Source organism: Phocoena phocoena, chromosome 13 (genome assembly GCF_963924675.1).
Source record: "Phocoena phocoena chromosome 13, mPhoPho1.1, whole genome shotgun sequence".
Classification (NCBI taxonomy): domain Eukaryota; kingdom Metazoa; phylum Chordata; class Mammalia; order Artiodactyla; family Phocoenidae; genus Phocoena; species Phocoena phocoena.
Window position 1 is genome coordinate 73,296,673 of NC_089231.1, and position 8,934 is coordinate 73,305,606.

An 8,934-nucleotide genomic window follows, 5' to 3' on the forward strand; every position below is an offset into this window, starting at 1 on the left:
CAGCTTCCACGACGTGCCCGGAGGAGCGCGAGGTCCTCGGCTGGGTCGTCCCTCCCGGGGTCCCCGCCCCGAAGTTCCAGGCCCCACTCACCTCCGGGAGGGCTCCGCGCCGGCGGCCGGGAGCACAACGCTTCCTGAATCCCGGCAGCCGGCACCGCTCCCTCCCGCCCGCCGCCGCCGCTGCCGCCGCCGCGTCCCTCCTCCCCGAGCTCAGGTTCCACCTCGCGCGCCGCCCGCGGACTGCACCCCGCCCACCCCGCCCGCCCTGCAGCTGTGGCACCGAGCCTACCCCGCACCCGGGATCGGCTCCCCTGCGGGGAACAGAGGAGGGCCCTCAGTTTTCTCACCTGGAAAGTGGGCGTCATGATCCCTGGTAGAGGGCAGGCGCTCCGTGGAGGGGGCTCTGGCTGGAATCCTGAGATCATGGACTCCTGACCTCTCCAGCCTGGGACTCCTTCCTTATCTGTTAATGGGCATCTCGCTGATTGCTCACCGCTTTCGCTCGTTCATTCATTCAGCAGACAATTCAGAGACAGGTCTGCGGTAGGTCCCGGGCCTCAGGTAGCTCCACGTCCAGGAGGGGAGACACCTGTGTTACAGACAGTGCAGGTCCAGGACTAAATCAGTGTGAGCTCCTCTTAACTTCACCTCTACCCAGCGCCTAGCACGGAGCCTGGCACTGAGTAGGAGATCAACGAGTGCTTTTTCTTTTATCAGATGGCGAAGGTAAGCCCCACCACCCAGACACACCTTCTACCCCAGACACTTGAATACCTCCATAGGACGGGCAGCTCACTTTTGCCGGGACTGGTTGGAAGCCTCGAGCCAGACTCCCTGAGCCCAAGCCCTAGCTCTGTGACTCACTAACTGAACAGCTGGTCCCTTCTCTGTGCTCCAGTGTCCCCTCTGTAGAGCGCAGTGTAGATATGTCCCCACCTCACATCACAGTGAAGATGCTGGGAGCACCAGGTCTGTGCAGAGCCCAAGGAGCATTCTTAGCCCTTTTTATCGTTATTGTTTTTACTAAACTGAGGTAAATCTCCCACTGGGAAGACAGTGGGGTACGTCCTTCCTCATGAGCTTGCAAGTAGAAATAGTTCCCATGGGGTGTCGGTTCGGCAGCTAGAAAGTGGAATTTGAGAATCGCTGGAGACAGAGAACCTTAATGGAAGTGATGTGTTCAAACCACCAGTTTGAGGACTCCCCTGGTGGTCCAGCGGTTAAGACCCCGTGCTTCCACTGCAGGGGGCATGGTTTCGGTCCCTGGTCGTGAAACTAAAATCCTGCATGCCTTGTGGCCAAAACGAACAGACAAAAAATTAAAATAAAATTCAAACCACCAGTGTGAAACATTTACCAAAAAGAAACCTTAATAATGAACTCACTGAGCAAGGGGTGGGGTGGGGGGGTGTCATGTAAACCTTCCTCCCACCAGGCTATGAGGTAGGGATTGCTGTGCCCATTTTACAGATGGGAAACTGAGGCTTGGAAGGTAGTGTGGCCTCTCCAAAGCTCCCTCCATGAGGGGATGGGGAAGAGAAACTTTTTACTCTGGGTTTCCAGGATCTTAAACAGAGCAGACAGGCAGCTATCTGGCAGTGAGGAATGTAAACAGGGGGCCCCTCATACTTCCCTGATGGAAAGCCCATCTGTTGGGGGTCTTCTGGGCCGGGGCTGGGGCTGGGCCAGGTTGGGAAGCAGAGGAGTCATGGGCATAACTAGTCTGGAGCCCATTTCTGCAGAAAGACCCTTCTCAAATGAAAAGAAAATGACAGGGATAATTCAGGTTAGTAGGAAGGTGATGGAGGGGATGAGAGAAGATAGGGTCGGGGAGGGTGTCCGCTCTTCTCCAAAATTAGGGGGAAGAGGTATGAGCCCTCAGCATCTGTATGGTTAACCCAACTCCCTCCTGAACCCAATTTCATGGACGGGGCAACTGAGGCCCCATGCAAAAAAGTGACTCATCTTGGGCCAAGAAGCTGGATCTTGGCCCCTATGCCAGCCATGGGTTTAAACTCTGTTTTGCCACTGATGAGGTGGGAGCCGTGAGCAAGAGCCTCTCCCTCTCAGTGCCTCAGTCTTCTCATCTGAAAAATGGGTATCAGTTCCTACAAGAAAAGGACCACGTCTGTCTCATTTGCAGCCACAGGACCAGCCCCTTGGCCCTTAGTAGGTGCTTTTAAAATACTGTTTGATTGAGACTTCCCTGGTGGTCCAGTGGTGAAGACTCTGTGCTCCCAATGCAGGGGTCCCGGGTTCGATCCCTGGTCAGGGAACTAGATCCCACATGCATGCCGCAACTAAAGATACCACATGCCGCAACTAAAGATCCTGAATGCCGCAACAAAGATCTTGCGTGCCACAACTAAGACCTGGCGCAGCCAAATACGTTATAAAAAAAATTATTTAAAAAAAAATACTGGTTGATTGAGCTGGAGGAAGGGGGGAATAGAGTTACAGTTTAATGGGTACAAGCTTCCAGTTTTGCAAGATGACAAGAGTTCTGGAGATGGATGGTGGTGATGGTTGCACAGCAACGTGAGTGTTCTTTGAGCCACTGTACTGTACACTTACAAATGGCTTAAGATGGCAAATTTTGTGATGTGTATTTTACCACAATAAAAGAAAAAGTAGGGGATTGAAAGCATGCAGGCCTGCCTTGCAGGAAAGTGGGGAGTGGGAAGAGAAAGTGAGGTGCTCGGGGCACCCAGCAAACACTCGGTGGTTTGACTAAATATGAACAAGGGCCACTGCTAGGATGTGACTGCCATTATTTCACTGTTTTTTGTCTCTGGTGAAACTCTCCAGCTCTGCCTTGGAAGAACAAGAGACTCTCAACAAAAGGAATTTTTCCTCTTAGGGAAGGAAAAATTTTCAAAGCCCTTAAAACAGGCAGAGAGTCCTGTAGAGGCTATAGGCGGGCCCAGCACCTTGTCCCACATGGGTCCCAGAGTCCCTAGCAGGGGCATGGCCACTTCCACTAAGGGAGGTTCCTGGGCAGCATCGAAGGTCTACACTTAGCAAGCGCCTACTGTATGCCAGAATCAGTGCCAGGCACTGGGGAGAGATCGGGAGCCAGATGGGTCCACATCTCAGGGACTTTATACCTGGTACATCTGCCCCAACCCCCGGTTATAAAAACAAGACATACGCACCTCACTCTACAGTTAGCATAGCCCTGATGCTGCCAGTTCACCTCCTGACAACGAGGAAGGGAGAGATTCCTATGCCATCTTCTATAAAAGGACACAGAGAGCCCACGTGCCTGAGATCCTACAGCTGGTAGCATTTGAACCCAAGCTGGGCAGACTCTAGTATAGCAAGGTCAATGAGAATATGGTCTCAAAAAGACAGATCATAGGGCTTCCCTGGTGGCGCAGTGGTTGAGAGTCCACCTGCCGATGCAGGGAACGCGGGTTTGTGCCCCGGTCCGGGAAGATCCCACATGCCGCGGAGCAGCTGGGCCCGTGAGCCATGGCCACTGAGCCTGCGCGTCCGGAGCCTGTGCTCCGCAACGGGAGAGGCCACAGCAGTGAGAGGCCCGGTACCGCAAAAAAAAAAAAAAGTTGAGTCCTTGGTAGCAACCTCAAGGACTTGATTTAAAAAAAAAAAGACATATGTGTCAGCAAAGATGTGGAAAAAAAAAAAAAAAAAAAAAAGATGTGGAGAAGCTGGGACCCTCATACACCGCTGGTAGGAATGTAAAATGGTGCAGCCACCGTGGAAAAGTTTGGAAGTTCCTCAAAAAGTTAAATACAGAGTTACCATATGACCCAGCAATTCCACTCCTAGGGATACAGCCAAGAGAAATGAAAACATATGAATACCAAAAAAACTCGTATACAAGTGTTCACAGCAGCACTATTCATACCAGCCAAAATAGAAACGACTCAAATGATGAACGGATAGATGAAATGTGCTATATCTATACTGTGGAATATTATTTGACAATAAAAAGAATGAAGTAATTCCCTGGCGGTGCAGTGGTTAGGACTCTGCACTTCCACTGCCGAGGGCCCAGGTTCGATCCCTGGTCGGGGAACTAAGATCCCACAAGCCACATGGAGCCGCCAAAAAAAAAAAAAAAGAGAGAGAATGAAGTGTTCATGCCTGATACGAAGTGGATGGACCTTGAAGACATTAAACTGAGTGAAAAAAGCCAGACGTCAAAGACCATATACTGTATGATTCCATTTATATGAAATGTCCAGGAGAGGCAAATCCATAGAGACAGAGAGTAGACTAGGAACTTCCCTCGTGGCACAGGGGTTGAGAATCCACCTGCCAATGTAGGGGACATGGGTTCAAGCCCTGGTCTGGGAAGATCCCACATGCCGCGGAGCAACTAAGCCAACGTGTCGCAGCTACTGAGCCTGGCTCTAGAGCCTAAGTACCGCAACTAAGGAAGCCCACACAGCTAGAGCCCGCACACCTCAACGAAGACCCAACGCATCCCAGAAAAACAGAAAAAAGAAAGAACGTAGACTAGTGTTTGCAAGGGGCTGGAGGGGCTTGGAGCGGTAATGGCTAAAGGGTATGGGGTTTCTTTCTAGGATGATGAAAATGTTCTAAAATTGACTGTGGTAAGAATTGCATCTATCTGTGAATATACTAAAAACCATTGAATAGTTCAAGTGAGTGCATTGCATGGTATGTGAATTGCATTTCAATAGAGCTGTTACAAAAGATTAAAAAAAAAGAAGAAGAATGTGGTCTCTGGAGTCCAAAGTATCTGGGAGCGGCTGTACCATATTTCTAAGCTGTGTGACCTCAGGCAGGTGACCTTGCTTCTCTGAGCTTTACTTCTTTGTCTATAACATGGGGATAGCAACTGCCCCTACCCCTTCCCCTACCTGGGAAGATTAAACACGATCATGTTCGTGAGGGCCGGCAATGCCGGGACATAGTAACTCTCAGTAACTAGTCCTGTGAGGGCACCGTGCTTCCCCCACCAAGACCAACATCCCCTTCTGAGCGCTCTTATGTTTACCCTACACTCTCCCTTACACATCTTCCTTCCCGCATCTTGTGAGGTTGGCATTAGTGTCTCCATTTTACAGATGAGAACTACTGAGTCCAGCAGGCAGCAGGCATCCCTGGCATGGCTCTCCCCTACACTCCCAGGCAGAAACTTCCTTCCTCTCTGTTCCCACACCCCATGCTATTCTGCCTCTGCCCTCTCCCCTCCTTCTCTCCCCTGGGCACCCCCTTAGCCCTGCTGGTGTCCTCACAGCTCCAGAGCTTGGTTTAGGCCAACAGTTGTTATCTAGGTTCCTGAGGGCCTGAAGCTCTCCTCAGAGTTAGGGATGCAGCCAAAATCACCACGTGGGGCTAGATTCCTGCAGACCCTGGCCATCTCATCCCCCCCTCCAAATATACCTCAGAGGGGTGGGTTTCTCCAGCCCTTTTCACAGATGGACAAACTGAGCCTCCATACAGTGCAAGCCCTTTGCCTGAGGTACCTGCTGGTGATGCAGTCAGGATCTGAACCCAGGACCGTCTGAATTCAGACGACACTCTCCAGCCCCTCTAGCAGCCACTTGGCACTGGCCCCTGTGCCTTAGTGCCCTCAACTCTGACATGGGAAGCCCTGCTCACATCCACCTGGGTGAGATCGGGGAACATGGGGTTGTAGGCGTGAGAATTCTGGTTGGCCTTTTGGCTTTTTCTCTGAGTGCCAGGGAAGGGCTCAAGTCATGATGTGGAGAAGAAACAACTGGGGACGAGGGTGGGGGAGAACCAGGGCTGGGCTGTGTGCATTTATGCAGCAACTGCTGTGTGCCAGGCACTGCATAGGGCTTGATCCTCACCAATCCCTCCCAGCTACAGGACAGGAACATACTCAGAGAGGTGAAGGAACCTGCCCAAGGTCACAGAGCCAGGAGGGTGTGGGGTCTGATGGTCTTCCTCTGGGGGGCTGCCCCAATGGACAGCAGGCCCCCCATGAGATCACATCTCCCCACATTTACCTAGAAGCCGCAGAGACAGGATACCAAGAGGCTGGGGACACTCAGCTGGTTTGTCCACCTCGGTCCTACAAAGAGCGGGCTTTGTCCCAGAGACCATGAGGCTCTTCTGGAATTCTCCCTGGGGCAGAAACCTGAGGCCAGGTCGGGAGGAAGCCCTTCCCCTCAGACATCCGTTGCCATGGGAACAGCCACCCTCAGCCCTCAGCCACTGGCTGTGATTCCAGTCTGCTGCTGGGCAGCAGGCCTGGTTGCCTGTGGGTGTGGCTGAGCCACAGCTGGCCACGGGCATTTTGGAATTAGCCTTCATCTGGAGCTATGGCCTAGAGAGGGCGGGGAGCCTTGGCGCCAGTGGGGTTTGAGTAATTCCAGGCTTCCCAGCTGGGTCCCCTGGGTGGGCTACTGGGGACGCATGGAGGCCCTTGGGATGGTGACCAGAATTGTGAGGGGGAGTGAATGAACATGTTCCTGAGAGGTCCATGACTTTCACAGAGGCCTGGGAGCCCCTCCCCCACCACTCCTCCACCCCTGCCCCCTGGCACATAGGTGATAAAGGGCTCAATTCTCCCAGCCAGGAAGGGGCAGAGGTTGGGGCAGCGGAGGGAGCAGCCGGGACGGTTAAGATCCTAGCTAACAGCTTTTTTTTTGTTATTTTGTTTGTTTTTTGGCTAACAGTTTTTTAAACTGAGAATTGTCTTTGTCACCCTGTACTCACAGAGGCTTATGACTTCCCTTGCTCTAAAATAAAAACCAAACTCACACTAGCCTCAGCATCGCTAGGTTTCCTCCCTCACTCTCCTCCCCGCTTGATCACCAGGCTCCAGACACTTTGGCCTCTCTCTGTCCTTAGAACGTGGTGCTTTCTCTCCTGCCTCAAGGCCTTTGCATCAGCTGTAGTGGCTTCTTTTCTTGGCCTGCTCTTTCTCCCTCTTCAGATCTCAGCTCAAATGTCACCTCCTCAGAGGGGCTCTCCCTGCCCTCCTCCATCTAAATGTCTTCCCGTGGACCTTGAGCCCCTTGGAGGGTGCAGCCTTATCTGACTTGGGGCTCCCATATAGTAGGTGTTCAGCAAACAGGAGTTGAATGACTTGCCTTCCAGACACTCCTCTCTGGGCTAGGTGGACAGCTGATTGTTATCAGCAACATCATAGCTGCCCTTTATCAAGCACCTTATCAGCATCATCATAGCTGCCCTTTATCAAGCACCCTCTAGGTGCCAGGCCCTGTGCTAAGTGCTTTGCACATGTGGTCCCATTAGATGTCACAAGGAGAAACCGAAGTGCCCACTTGTGGATGGAGTGTTGATTTCCCTGGACTTACGAATACAAACCAGGGACTGGAGGCAGTGACAGTCCACTGTAGATTGACAGAGCTAGAAAGGAGCTTTGAACTGTCCAATCCCCTGACTTTATAGATGGGGAAACTGAGGCCCAGAGGGGCAAAGGCACTTGCTCAGAGTCACACAGCAGATTAGGGCAGAGCGAGGAATCCCAGCCATATTGCACGATGTTTTCTGGGGTGTTCCTGTGGATGTGTTGCCGTGCACCCTGCTGTATCTTTCAAACCAAGAAGTGAACATGCTACGGTTTAACTGCACTAGGGGTCGGGTTGCCCCTCAGGAGCCCCTGGCAGGCCATAGCATCACAATAAAAATATTAATAAATGCCAACTATTGAACATTTTCTGTGGCAGGCATTTTACACACATTATCTTATGTAATCCTGCAAGGTAGAGGTGTTCCTGTCCCATTTTAGAGATGCAGAAACTGAGGCCCAGAGGGGTGAATTGACTTCCCTGGATCACACAGCTACAAAGTTATAGAACCTGGGCTTGAACCCAGAAATTGTGAGGTGATGATGGTGATGGTGCTAGTGGTAGTAGTAGCAGCAGCAGCAGTAGTTAGTAGTAGTACTAGTAGTTAGTAGTAGCAGAAGTAATAGGACATACCTTCGACCCAGCGGCTGACATGAAGTCAGAATCCCAAAGCACCCACTTAAGAGGCTTCAAACTTTTCCAACAGTGTGCAAATAGGGCTCCTCACGTAGCCCTTGGAAACCACCCCGAACACGTTAGCGAGGCAAGGCACACACCCTGGGCTCGGGCTGCAGTTCCGGGAGGTGCGGACAGGCGGGGACTCCCAGCTCTGTCGCAGCGCCGCGGTGCTAACAGCGCCACCTACCGGAACCCGTGGGACCTGCAGGAGGTCAGCGCGCAGGCCCAAGGGCGGGTGGGGCGCGCAACCCGAAGATGCAACGGAATGAACCAAAGGAACCCATCAACCGGACAACTAAACCCAGGGAATGGAATCCTCCTCCGTTCTCCTATTAAGCTTCTGTAAATGATGATCATTGGGTCAACACTGAACGATTAGCAGCCAAGCGCCTGCCTGGGCAGTTTCATTGACTCTCAGCGAGCTAGGAACTGTTAGTATCCCCATTGTACGGATGAGGAAACTGAGACTCAGAGAGGTGAAGCGATTTGTCCAAGGTCACTCAGCTGATAAATAACAGAGCCAGGACTCCAACACTCGATGCATTGTCATACGCCCTTCATCACACACCAAACATATCCATGCAGTTTTACTTAACGCTTACGAAGACAGCTTGCTACGTTGCAGGCACTTCTAATTGCTTTACAAATAGTAACTTTTTTCCTTTTTTTTTTCTTTCTTTCTTTTTTTTTTTTTGGCCATGCCACACAGCTTGTAGCATCTTAGTTCCCGGACCAGGATTGAACCTGGGTCCTCGGCAGTGAGAGCTTAGAGTCCTAAACACTGGACCACCAGGAAATTCCCTACAAATAGTAACATTTAATATAAGCCTCACAACCTGTGAGATGGGTGTTAGCGAGACCCCCATGGTACAGAAAAGGAAACGGAGGCTTTTTTATGGAGAACTGAGCTTCAGTTCCTTGTCTGTAATAGAGATGTATTAAGACGGATTTGAACTATTGCTCATGAGGTTTAACT